This window comes from Lactuca virosa, chromosome 9, assembly GCF_052849685.1.
Source record: "Lactuca virosa cultivar CGN04683 chromosome 9, Lactuca_virosa_CGN04683_v6, whole genome shotgun sequence".
In the NCBI taxonomy this organism is placed as follows: domain Eukaryota; kingdom Viridiplantae; phylum Streptophyta; class Magnoliopsida; order Asterales; family Asteraceae; genus Lactuca; species Lactuca virosa.
In genome coordinates this window covers 145,948,704-145,962,268 of record NC_136434.1, presented here as the reverse complement: position 1 = coordinate 145,962,268, position 13,565 = coordinate 145,948,704, and the positions used below count along the sequence as shown (strand labels likewise).

At 37.9% G+C, this 13,565-nt stretch overlaps 3 non-coding genes across 3 annotated transcripts; all 3 read right to left on the bottom strand.

Moving 5' to 3' along the window:
• Positions 1 to 6,601: 6,601 nt before the first annotated feature.
• TRNAE-UUC (transfer RNA glutamic acid (anticodon UUC)) lies at positions 6,602 to 6,673 on the bottom strand. The gene has a single exon. It is a non-coding gene; the product is annotated as a tRNA-Glu (tRNA).
• A 1,572-nt stretch (positions 6,674 to 8,245) lies between these two features.
• LOC145141534 (U5 spliceosomal RNA) lies at positions 8,246 to 8,363 on the bottom strand. Its single transcript, XR_013722731.1, has one exon. It is a non-coding gene; the product is annotated as a U5 spliceosomal RNA (small nuclear RNA).
• A 322-nt stretch (positions 8,364 to 8,685) lies between these two features.
• Positions 8,686 to 8,757, bottom strand: TRNAE-UUC (transfer RNA glutamic acid (anticodon UUC)). Its single transcript has one exon. It is a non-coding gene; the product is annotated as a tRNA-Glu (tRNA).
• Between the last annotated feature and the right edge of the window lie 4,808 nt (positions 8,758 to 13,565).

Sequence of the window (13,565 nt, the reverse complement as noted above, 5' to 3'; positions counted from 1 at the left end):
AATAAGTCATGAAAAACACACATATTCATGCATATACACATAGATCTACATAAAGCAACTTGTATTCTCCCCCAAAACCAAGTAAAAATCGAAAATAGGGGGTATGAACTCACCTTGGGGGTGATGGATCGGTTTTGGTGAAGAAGTGGAAGAATATTTTTGATCCTAGCAAGCTTTCTTGAGTAGATCTTGAACTTAGATGGTTCTAAGAACATGATCCACAAATATATGGATGTAAGAGGAGATTTTTGAAGAGATCAAGAAGTTAAATCATAGATCTAAGTGAGAACTTACCAAAGTTGATGATCTAGATGAAGATCCTCTTGAAACTACACACCAAAACTCAAAAATTTAGAGGAAGACGAGGAGAGTTCTTGAGAGAGTTTGAAAGAAAGAAATGGAGGTGGTGTTGTGGGGTGTTTGGCCGAGAGGTAGAGGGAGGGAGAGAGAATGGGAGTTTGTCTTGTGAAAAGTTTGGTAGATGCTTGCCTAAATACATGCAAAATATGCATGGATATCCACTAGACTAAAGTGAGGTGTCAAACTCTTAAGCACCCTTTGTTGATTTCCTTTTTTTATTATATAGTTGGGCCGAGAATGGGCTAAGGAATTGAGATAAGTTTGGGCCTTATCTTGACTTAGCTCGAAATTATGAGGCCCAAGTAATATTTTTCGGCCCATTGGGCCTTTATGAGGGTTCACGGCCCAATGACACCCAATTAAAAGGGTTTACGGCCCATTAGGGCAAATGGAATTGTTTATGGCCCAACAAGGCCCATTAGGGTTAGAATGAATCATTCTAGGCCCAAATGGTCCAAAATGTTATAGATTTGTGAATTTGGGTCCATTTAGAATCCAAGTAGGGTTTATAAGCCCAAAATAGTCGAATAATGCTTATTGGTCCATTAGGCCCAGTAAGAAAATCCTAATCCATAAAGAACTTGAACCGGGATTTCTAAGGTTTTCAGCCCTTAGTTGAGCATATGAGATGTATTCGGATGAGCATAGAGTATGATATTCGCTTAGAGTACCAGTTATTATACTAGTTGAATGATTTTATGAGAGTGGAATTTCCTAGCAAAAATGCTAGTTGTGACAAGTGGGTACTCATTTGAAGGTATCAAGCTGTTCTATGGCTCATTTCTTCCTAGATCTCTTTTGGATGGTTTTTAGGAAGCTATTCTTGTGATTGAGCTAAGATCTGAAGTTTGCAACTTCAGATCTGGACTCTCTCGGTCTCTAAGGCCATAAAGTTGCCAGATTTGACAAGTATGGACCTCCCCTAAAGTGTTAGACTTCATTGCAATCCTAGTTTTGTTATTTTAAGGCTCTAAAGTTTTGCATGCACGTAAAGTTTGCAACTTTACGTGATAAGCGTGCCTAGGAAAGTTAGATCTACAATATAGAGACCTTGCATGGCTTAAAAATCATCTGTATGGAAGAAGGTCTGAAGGGACTCGGCGAGTGGCATGGTCAACTCGGCGAGTCTGATGAAGATGGTCGTGGGCTCGGCGAGTCGGATAAATGACTCGGCGAGTCCGATGAAGATTGCCTTGGGCTCGGCGTGTCAGGCGAGTGACTCAGCGAGTTAGCAAGATATGCAAGGAACTCGGCGAGTAGCTGAGAGTACTCGATGAGTTGAGGTCAACATGGACTGTTGACCTTGACAGTTGACTTGGACTTTGACCAAGAATTGACCAGTTTGTCTCCTGGTGGTATTTTGGTAATTCGGGAATTTATGAAGTTGGTCCTATAGTGGTTATAGGTGGTGGAGTTCGGGACTGTGACTCGGGGGTTTGATCTTATCTCTACGGTTCGGCATTTCGAGGTGAGTTATCCTCACTTTATCAACAGGGTCTAAGGCACCAAGGCCGGCCCTTTCTCGGATTGTGTACTGGTATTTGTTTGATATGCTTTTGATCTGTTAGATCTGCGTCCTGGTAGTTAGGACGGTAATATGTTAGTGACCTGGTTAGGTCGGTATCCTGGTATATAGGATGATGATATGTTAGTGACCTGGTTAGGTCAGTTGCCTGGTATATAGGATGATGCTATGTTAGTGACCGGTTAGGTCGGTATTCTGGTTAGGATGTTGCTATGATATATGATATGTTAGATCGGTTTGGTTATTTATGGACTGTTATGTGATTATTTGTTTATGTGCACGTGTTGTTGGTATGGGGGTTGGGTTGAGGCGAGTCCTGCTTTGTGATGTAGGCCAACATACCCAGGGTGGACCGGATAGACTGCAGACCCGGGAGGGCACATAGTCAGGCCGAAGGCCCGGCAAGCGATTCGGATAGGCTGAAGGCCCCGAGAGGGCTGTCCAGACGTGCCGAGGCTCGGAGAGTGGACCAGATAGACTGAAGGCCCGGTGCGGGCGGACCAGTCACACTGTAGACTCGAGATGCATGGTTGTTATGTGTTTGTTATATGATATGGTTATGATATTGTTGAGGTTGGTATTTTGGGGGTAGCTCACTAAGCTTTCGGGCTTATAGTTTCAGTTTATTGTTTCAGGTACTTCTGGTGATCGCGGGAAGGCAAAGGCATGATCGTACCGCTCCTCCTGCTGTTATGATTTTATGATTTGATACTGGGATACTCTGATAATTATTATTTTGAAAACAAACTATGTAATGTTGAATGGTTATTAAGTTTTTTAAAAAGGTTAAAAATTTGCTTAAATTTTATGGGTGTTACAGATTGTGATGATCGACTCGAGGATTACATCCTGAGGCTGAGTGGTCGGCCAATGGCTTAGGATGTTGTTTTCTTTAACGGGGATTATGTGCTTCCAGCCTTTCGAGTTCGAAGGGAAGAGAGAGCGGACATATGAATTCCGACTTGGGGTGTAGACCCAACATGGGTCTATATTGTTTCGGTTTCTGTGACAAGTGTAGGAATGCACAAGAGGATTCTTGTTGCATGATTGGCTCAAAATATTTTAGATTTGGGCAAGGGAGTCATTATTGTTGAGACTGTAAAAGATGAGATCAAGGGTCTACTTTCTTTGGAATCAATTAGGCCATCTTCTAACTGACTGTTTCAGGTAATCAAGGGAATTGAATCAGGACCGGTAACTTTCGTTGACTCTGATGTGTCTCGGCCATAAGAATGAAGTCTCTTTTACTCATTTTGATTCTTGCGATGAGTTACTAGGTGGGTGGTTAGTCCATCGGTTGCTAGCTATATATGTAGTGCTATAATAGGACTATTAGAGTTTTTCTTGTGTACCTGCATAGGAAACATAATGCTCGAGGTGGTAGTACTGGGGAAAGTTTATGAGGTCCTCCATATAAAGTTCATGGTATCCTTATAAATGGTTGGTCATTATTCGAAGGATTGTCATAAGTTATGTTTCATTCTGAGAGTCAAGGTTGGTATGTATCTCGTTGAGCCGGTTTAAAACCCGAGTGTGGTAGACGTCAGTCAATGATGGTTCGAACCCCAAGTGGGGAAGAACTGGGAATTCTGCTTAGAGGATCATCAGTCAGTTCAACTTTATGGTTCCAGGTCAACGGGGACAACATTTTGGATTTGATTCCTCATACTTTAAGAGAACCAAAATCAATTTATGATACTTTTAGTCACTAGTAAATTTAAAATTTTATATTTAATATCTTAAACAATAAAATTCTATAAAACGACGATGTGTTTTTTTTCATGTCAAATTTAGAGGTTTTTTTATTTTTTTTATTTTTAACCAAAGTAGTGTATTTTAAAAAGATATTTACCAAGATCGTATGGTTTTAAAAATATATACCATTTAGGCTAAATTTTATACCAAATCAAAATTAGAAGGTAAAATAAAAAAGAAAAGAATTTGACTTATCAGGGTAATTAACTTTTCAGTTTGTTCACATCTAGGTAACTATTTTTTTTTGTACACATCTAGGTAACGAACTTTTTGAAAATGTTCATATATGAATAAAATTTAATATGCAAGGGGTCCTACACCTCTCTCTCTCTCTCTCTCTCTCTCTCTCTCCATGTGCACCGATCCTCCTCAACCTCATTCTCTTCATCATCTTCTTCATGGCTTTCCCCTATCATCTTTGTCTCTGTCATCACCCTTCCTTACCCATGAATGATCTCTATTACTGCCACGTGTCTCTGATGAGTCAACACTTCTGGAATCATTAATCGACCCCAAACCAGTTCGTTCAACTGGTTTTTGACCGAACCAGATTTTGTAATCTAGATCATGGTTTAGTTGTTCCAGTTTCCTTTCTTTTTCAAGTATTATGTCAATTAAACTACTACTGCTTTGGTTTCCATTTCCATTAGATTCGTTTTTTGCATCTGAACCAGAATTATATTCTCTCTTCAGATTATCTATCTCTTCCTTCAAATTCTTTATCGCTTATTCTGTGTCAGACCTGACAAAAAATTAAAAGGCTCAACAATTTATTATGATGATGGGTATTCACGATAAAAACACCAAAGGTTACTAAAAGACCAAGTACGAAGATTAATATGCAATATTTCTATAGTTTCTCGATGATGATGATGATGCTTGAATGGAATACCCAATTTCACACAGCAATATTTCTATAGTTTCTATAGTTTCTCGATGATGATGCTTGACCAAGTACGAAGATTAATATGCAATATTTCTATAGTTTCTCGATGATGATGATGATGATGCTTGAATGGAATACCCAATTTCACACAGCCAGAGATCAGAGATGTTCATCAAGTGTCAAGAGAAGAATAGAAGATAATAGATAGGAATACTAACCTGCCAAGCCGACGACGCTCCAACTCTACATCAATCTTTCTGTAATCAATACCTTTTTCTCTTGAAGCAAAACTTCTCTGGGTTTAGCATCGCCAAAAGGGTTCACCTTAGGCCTTGTCTTCTCTAATCTCCGCGGCTGTAATGCAGTCCGTCCCTTTACTGAACTGCCGGAATGTGAACTCGTGGGCCGACTGCTACTTTTCTTAGCATCAATTTCCAAATCCACCTTCTTGTGATCCAAACCTTTATCATCCCCGGGCCTAGCTGCCCTAAAAGGACTCAGTTTTTTGGTGTGCGCTGATGGCTAAACTGGAGCACTTTCACCTTTGGTGGATCTAACACCAAGCATCGGCGTTCCGTTGGTTGTTCCTGATCACCATCACGAGGCACAACTCCCCTTTTCCAACGATCGTCTATAGAACCACCGGAAACCTGAAAACCAGGACCGAAATTAGAAGACCTGGTGAGTGGCATGGGCTCCTTGCTCGCCGCCCAATTATCAATCTCGTCAGCTCTAGAAATTCCGCCACCAACTCCATCGAGAGAACCGTAACGGTTAGGTCTAGTGAGAGCGTCATAAGTAGGCATCATAGGTTTCTTCATCGTTGCCCAATTATCGACCTCGTCTGCCCTAGATGGTTGATCATATTCGAAATCCAAGGAGATGACACCAAACTCACCATAAGACTGTTAGCTTATCTTACCGGAGTTGTGGCTTCGGAGAAAGCAGGGGTCGAGCAAAACAATAATAGAGGGTGTTTGGGGTGATGCGTCTTAACAGGGAGAGAGAGAGAGAGAGAGAGAGAGAGAGAGAGAGAGAGAGAGAGAGAGAGAGAGAGAGAGAGAGAGAGAGACGATTTAATATTAAATAATTATATATATTTTTTTATTTTTTTTTTAAAATTAGGCAAAACTTCGTAAATGGTCCATATGATTGTGAAATGATAGAAATGTCTTTCACTTAACGCCCAAAAGTTAACGGAGTTAGCGAAAATGATCATCTATTAAAAATTTTGAAACCACAGGGACCATCTGTGAGGTTTTTAAAAATTAGAGACTAAACTTCAGATTTTCGGAAACCACAATGACCATTTTTGAAGTTTTGTCTTTCATATTTTAGCCATCTTTTGAGTAATCAACAAGTTTGAAATTAGGTCCCCTTCCTATTACTTTTGAAGTTCAACTTTTTCTAAAAAAGTATTCTGAAACTTTGTGAATTTCGAAGCACTTTTAAAAAAAATTGTATTTCGAAATTTACCAGATTCCGATTTTCTTTTTTGTTTTTTAATTTCAGAATATTTCTTACCCCTCGTCACATCTCCTTTTCAAGTTTCATCAACAAATATAGGAAAAATAAAAAATTTAAAAAGGAATAAAGGTATGCCCCATTTCTGCTGTAGTTTTCAGTGAAGGAAAGCTAAAAGAAATCAGATTTTTACCAATGAAAAACACCCAACAGCTGCATTTTTGGGTCATTTTCAATGCAACCACAAATAAATTATAATAACTTTCTGCTCCCTTCTTGTTCATTGTTCACATGGAAAACATCAAGTACCAAGGAAGCAAATTAAGGAAGGGCGTTAAGGTATTTTCTATTGATGAAAAAGTGAATCCCATCGAACCAAGTGATCGTGCTATTTGCAATTGGTCTTTTCTTGAAATCCATAATATTGCAAAGGTTTTGATTTGATAATGAGAAAAGAGAAATTAAAAAGACTGTTCGTAAATATGAATTCTTTATATATTTTGGGTTATCTTTTATATATTCTGGATTTAATTATTTTTCCGTCAATCAATGGATGAATTGATTATGTTTTAGAAAATCGTGTCAAAAATGTTAGAGAAAGAGCAAAAAGGTTCCATTGCCGGGAATCGAACCCGGGTCTCCTGGGTGAAAGCCAGATATCCTAACCGCTGGACGACAATGGATTGATGTATACTAAAGGCATTTTAATGACTAATCGGTTAGCGGGTCAACAGCCAAGATTGCAAAGCTGTTTGATTAACCAAAACTGTCAACTGCTCTTCATATGTTTACTTGTTTACCCTTTTCTGACACCAACTAATCAGTTCGGTGTTTCAAATTAGATTGAGTCCCAAGAACAAACATTCTTAGCATCTTGTTGTTTGATAGGAGACTCATGCAAGTAATCTTAGTAGCTATGCTCTTGAATTATCCATTTTTTTTAGTTTTTATTTAGGATTTATAAGCTAATACAACGACAATATTTTTCCGTTTTTCCTACCTCGATTACCAATTCTTTTCCATGTGTTAAGTCTAGTTATTTGTACTTACAAATAACGTTCCACTTAGATCGCTCTTTAACTTGTTGACATGTTTAACATAATTTTGCTCACATGGCATCTATGTGAAGATTAGGTCATTGCTAGTGTTGCTTTGGATAACATTCTTGTTATCTTTCAAATCTGTTGATCTGGTAAGATGATTGGGATGACGTGCTTGTAAACCGGAGGCAAGGTTTTCATGCCCCTTTCGTAATCTAGGTTTTGTTACTCAACCTTTTCATGTTGTAAAAAAAGAGTAACTAGGCTATATATTGATTTGATCTTTTTTTGTGGTAGCTTAGTTAGACTTCCTTTAGGCCCCACTGGTTATGTAATACTGGACATGATAATTCTGCTTTTAACATCCATTGGATGTGATAGATGACAATGATACAAATTATAAAAGATGCAAATTTTGGTCTTTATGTTTCCGAGATAATATCAAACTTCATATGTAGCCAAAAAATAGTCACAAACAACTCCATAGTTTTGAATTAATCTCACTCATTGTACGATGACAATTAAAATTTTATGGAAACTATATATTATTGAAAAAAAAAATTAAAAAAAAAAACAAACATTTTACTACTAAACATCTGTATTTCAAAATCAAGCATCAAGACAATAGCTTAAAAAATTAAAAATATGAATTTTTAGGTTTGCATTGACCTAGCGATGTGGGATGCAACTGTACACTCTTTTCTTCTCTCATTCATGCCTAACTATTAATTCCCGTTAAACCCCCTGTTTTTCACCGTGTTATATCCCTGCATGATAAAAAAAAACCAATTGCAAGTGAGTAAAAATCGATGATGAATATGTTTATTAAAATTTGGTCTTTCTTGAAATCCATTATGCTGCGAAGGCTTTCGTTTGATCATAACAGAACAGAATGTTTGTAAACATGAATTAAATAGATTCTTTTGATTATCTTTTTACATTTGGATCGAATAAATTGGATTATGCTCAGAAAATCGTTAGACATACTTGTTTATAAAAGGGTTTTAACAAAGTTTATTTTCCACAAACCACATAGTTACCTTCATATGCTCGTGTCTTGCATGAATTTTCCAATAAATGTCCTCAATGACAGAATTAAGCCACAACAGAGTAGTGGAATAAATGTCCTCAATATTTGTCCTTGGTTTCAAAATGATTTTACAGCTATGTTTCACTACCAAGAATTTTGACAACATAAAACTAACAATTGCTAGAGGCATCCCAAAAAGAGACACCTCTCCAAAAATAGGCGTATGCCACTTGTTGTGAAGAACACACGGTATTCTTTAGTAAAAGGCGAAAGAATAGTTCGCTTTGTGCTCATCACATGGCCGCTTGGTTTCTGAAGTCTGGTAAAGGGCCTTCTTTATAGAGTTTGTTTAAGTTGTAGATTTCCATTTAACCAGCGATGTGGGAATGCAAGTTGACACTCTTTTCTTTCTTGATGAATGTGTTTATTAAAAATCCGTTTTTATGCTCTGCAAAGGTTTTGATTTGATGATAGAAAAAAAAAATGTTTGTAATATGAATTAAATTGATGTTTTGGATAACATTTGGGATTGGATTATTAATACTTCTACCAACGAAAAAATTGGATTATGCTGTAAATAAATATTAATTTGTTACGCTGATACAAGCAATAACACAGCAAAAAGTTCCATTGCCGGGAATCGAACCCCGGTCTCCTGGGTGAAAGCCAGATATCCTAACCGCTGGACGACAATGGATATGTGTTTTGTTCACGTCTTTCAATGACTTGTCTTCGTAAAGAGGCCAACAGAAGACTGTGAAGCTGTTTGATTTACAAAAACGGACGGCTACTCTTCACACAATATTTGATAGTCACGAGTAAGAGTCCTTTCATATGTTTTTGGAAACTACCTTTTAACTCTTTTTCTGACAACAACCAATCTATTGGTGTTTCAGGTTGGATGGAGTTCGAAGAAGACATTTCTAGCATCTTGTATTCTTGTTGATATGGGATCTTAGTAGGTTTGTTCTTGAAAACGTTTAATATTTTTAGTTTTTATTTAGGATTAAGGTGATAGAATGAGTGAGTGATAACATTTTTTCCATTTCTTCGGTTATCAATTCTTTTTCCATATGTTATAAGTGAAGTCATTGTACTCACAAAGAATGTTTCACTTAGACGTGTTGAACTGTTTAACCGTTAAGTTTTGATGACATGACATGTATTTGACAGATCAATAAATGGAGCATGTCATGGAATATCAATAAATGTACCTTTAACTAAGCTTAAGTGTGTTGACATGACATCTACAAATGTGGCTCAATACTCTCATGTAACATCATAAAGCTTGATTGTTGGGACACTCTGGACCTCTCAAGGTCCAGATCTAAAGCCTATTCCTCAATGGGACTTCACATGCTCCATAATCCAACTAAAGAAAGGGTAAAGAAACCCTAGATTCCATAAATCTACTATATACACGAAAATAAGCATGGATTCATACCTCAAACAGAAGCCCTTGATGAAATAGAAGAAGTTCTGAGCCCCCTCTAAGCAGCCTAGCTTGAATCTTCCTTCCTTCCTTGCAAGAATGCACTATGGTGGTGAAATTAGCCCTCTCTCTCTCTCTCTCTAAGCTCTCTGGCTCGCTAGGGTTTCTCCAGGGTATGAGTGGCCGCAAATGAAGGCCATAAGGACCCTTAAATAGGGCACAAGCCCAAAGATTTAGGGTTTCTGTCCACAGCGCGGACTCGTCGAGTCGACTCACCGACTCGTCGAGTCCATTCATTAATCCTAATCAGCAGTCGCGATCCTACTCGACGAGTCTAGGCGTCAAATCGTCGAGTCCCTCTCCTTGACTCAAAAATAAATACTCAATTTATGATACCTGGAAATCTGGATGTTACAGAACATCAAGAGATTCACGACGTGAATCTTCCTTCAACCTCCTATAAATAGAGGTGTCGGGTTCCATTCATTCTCACACATTTCCATCTTCTCCTTCTCTCTCTAGAACTTCTCTCTAGCCCCCCTTAATCCCCCTAAAGTCTAGGTAAACCCCCTAGCACCCGAAGGAAGCCCCGAGGCTCCCGGAGTCCCGAGAAAAGAGCCTTTTGGCTCGGGAACGTTGCTCCAGTGAAGCCCGGTTTTCGAGAAAACCCGCTGTAAGTGAGTTATGCCTACCCTATCTTTAGTATAGCTTATGTTTTAGTATAGTAATGTTATTAGGACCTTAGAATAATTATTTGGGCTATTATTATGGGTTATATAAGTGTCGTTATAATATCTTTCTAACCACTCGCGGTACGGGGAATCCGATTTGGAGGGCCGCTTGGGTTGCTGGATTCAGAAGTGCTATATGCCAAAATGATCCTGCCCTCCGGTGTTTCATGTCTGGCCCCTGTCTGTACATAGTGGGTGAAGAGTATTGTTTAACGTTTATATAAAAGTAATAATAGTCAGACTATTAATTAGTCTCGGCGAATATTAGACTAAACTCTAGTGGTAATTGTTGGATATATTGTCTAAGTCCATAACTATATTTGGTATGTACTTGACCCGACCCGACATGGTCCATTTGGGTTGCACTTCACCCGAACAATTTATGGATAATCGTTTGAGAATAGTATAAGTTATGACTTATTAATATATTATAAGTCCTAATATATTAATATAAAATCATATTATTTAATTAGTATTGATCTATAATTAATCTAGAATTAATTTAGAGATCAAAAGTATGACTAATTAAATATGGGCTCTTGTATTTATATAGTATGGGCTAATGCTTATTTGGAATGGGCTAGGCTTGCATGGAAAGTCCATGGATACTCCATGGAGCTTTAACCCATGGATCTCATGGAAATGAAAAGACATGGGTATTAGGGTTTACATGAATGTAACCCTAATCCACCACACTATATAAAGGAGGCTTTGGTTCTTGAAATCACACTAGTTGATGTGTGAAAACTAAGAGGGCCGATTTCAAGAAGTTTGTGACTATTCTCTCAAGTTTCCAAGTTTGTGGTGATTTGTGACTTCCATTTGAGGCATCCACATTATTGGTGCTAGGCTCTCAAACTCCAAGCAATCAACTACTACTACAAGGTAAGTAATTCTACTAGTTTTATTTGATTCAAGTACCCCATGCCATGCTAGTTAGGATAAGAACCTTGGAAAAATAATTATTTGCATGTATCTTAGTCAAACATAGATCCAAGGTTTCTAGGGTTGCATGTACACCATAGGAGTGTTAGAATGCTCAAAAACCCATCAGTGGTATCAGAGCCTGGTTTGTTTATTTGATACTTGATGCAAAAAAAAAAAAAAAAACTTGAAAATCAAAGTTTTGTTCAAAAGCTCGTAGCAAAATTTCAAGTTTTGTATATGTACTTACGATTCTTGAAATTTTTGATATGAACATTCATAAACACATGAGTTTAGAAGATCATAGAAATTATGTGCTAATAATTGATTAGATTAATTCTTAATCTTTATGTGTTTTAATGGAGTCCATAACTAGTTCCTAAGTTATGGATAACCAAAAGTCACATTTATAAATAACCATTAAAAGAACACATAGGTTACAAAAAATGAAGAGTCTTCATTTTTAATAACCATTAACTCATAAGTTATGAGAAATGAAAAGTTTTGAAAGTTTACAAAACTTGCCCTCAAGTTTTGGAACATGTAAAGTCATATTAAAAACTTTAGTTCCAACCCCTACAATTTTAAAAGTTAAAATTCAACCCTTATACTTTATAATATTATAAGTTTAATAATATTTATATATGTATAAGATCAAGTCGTCTTACCGCTAGTACGCCTCATTCACGAAGCCGGTCTATAAGGGGGGTATAAGGTTGTTGCCTATAAAATGGCAACTTAATGGGTGTCCACTCTCACCCACCGCTTCCTTGATCGGTGGAGGGTCGTTAGCCGAACGGGTAGGACAAGGACTTATAAATTCTCATTAAAAGTATAATGATAATACTAAAGTAACTAAACTTTATTGAATTCCCAATCTTAGTTATTTTAGGAAAATGTGAATAAGGTGCTAATCCATGAAATTACACTTTACACTTTGTTTAAGTCGTTAGTGGAGCGTGTGTGGTTAACCGACACACTAAATTGAACTTAACAAGGTAGGTAAAGGGTGACTTAATGTTTATCATAGTATCGATGGAGCGTGTGTGGTTAACCGGCACATCGATTGAGGGGTAATACATTAAGGGTACCAAGTAATTTGCATGGTTACTTCACACCTTGTTTTGTGATCCTCGGCATCCCAGTCACAAAACTTGAAGGGCACACTCGAGATTGAAACATGCCATTGAAGAAAGTTCAATGAATCTCAAAGAATCTACGATTTTCTAAACCAATTAAAACCTAGTTAAATATTTCGTTTTTCATTGTGGAAATTGGTGAATCGTCATTCACCTACCTTCAAATATCTTATAGCTTAGATTACGGCATCCCTCTTCTAAGTTATAAAATATTGTGTTGGGTCCTAACCTTAATATTACATTTGGGTGTTTTGTTAAGGACTATCTCTATATCTAATCTAATCTATTCTCTCTTCTTTTCAGATGTCTTCCAATAACAATGCTTCTGGCTCAAACCCTACTAGCTCATTCTCTCTCATTAATCTTTGTGGGAGAGTCATCTTTGATGGGTCCAACTTTACAGATTGGATCAGAAACATCAGGATGGTCACTCGGTATGAGAACAAAGAATATGTTCTCGACAAGGAGCTGAAGGTACCCGAGCCAACTGCTACTCCTGAAGAGCTTGCTGAATATGAGGTACATGAAAGAGATGCTACAAAAATGGCATGCATCATGATGGACACCATGACAGCGGAACTCCAAAAGTCCTATGAGGACTTCTACCCTTTTGAAATGCACCAAGATGTGATGGAAAGATACCATCAAAGTGCACGACAAGAGAGGTATGAAATCATATGCTCTATCATAACAACCATGATGAAGGACGGGGAATCCGTCACGAGCCACATGCAGAAAATGCAAAGGTATGTGGATCGGTTGCTAAAGCTTAATGTGAACTTCCCTGAGGAGCTTGCAATAGATATCATTTTGCACTCCTTACCATCGTGCTATGATCAATTCCGCATGACATATCACATGAATAAGGAAGAGGTCACACTCAGCAAACTTCAGGGACTCCTCAAGATCGCAGAAACAGGTCTTAAGGGTAAGTCGGTTGTTAACACTCCTACTCCAAACTCCGCCCCGGTTTTGGCAATCGGGAAAGGTAGAGGGAAGAAGAGGAAGAGCTCTTCGAATGGTACCAAGGCTAGGACCCTTGATGGCTCTTCTTCAAGTGGAACCAAGAAAGGTTTTGTCACTCCTTCTTCTGACCCTAAAGAGGTTGAATGCTTCTATTGCCATGAAAAGTCACATTGGAAGCGGAACTGCCCAAAGTACCAGCAAGATGTGAAGGATGGGAAAGTTAAACCCAACCATGCAGGTATTTACACTATCTTATCTAATAACTCACCCCATTCTAACTCTTGGGTCCTTGATACCGGTTGTGGTATTCATA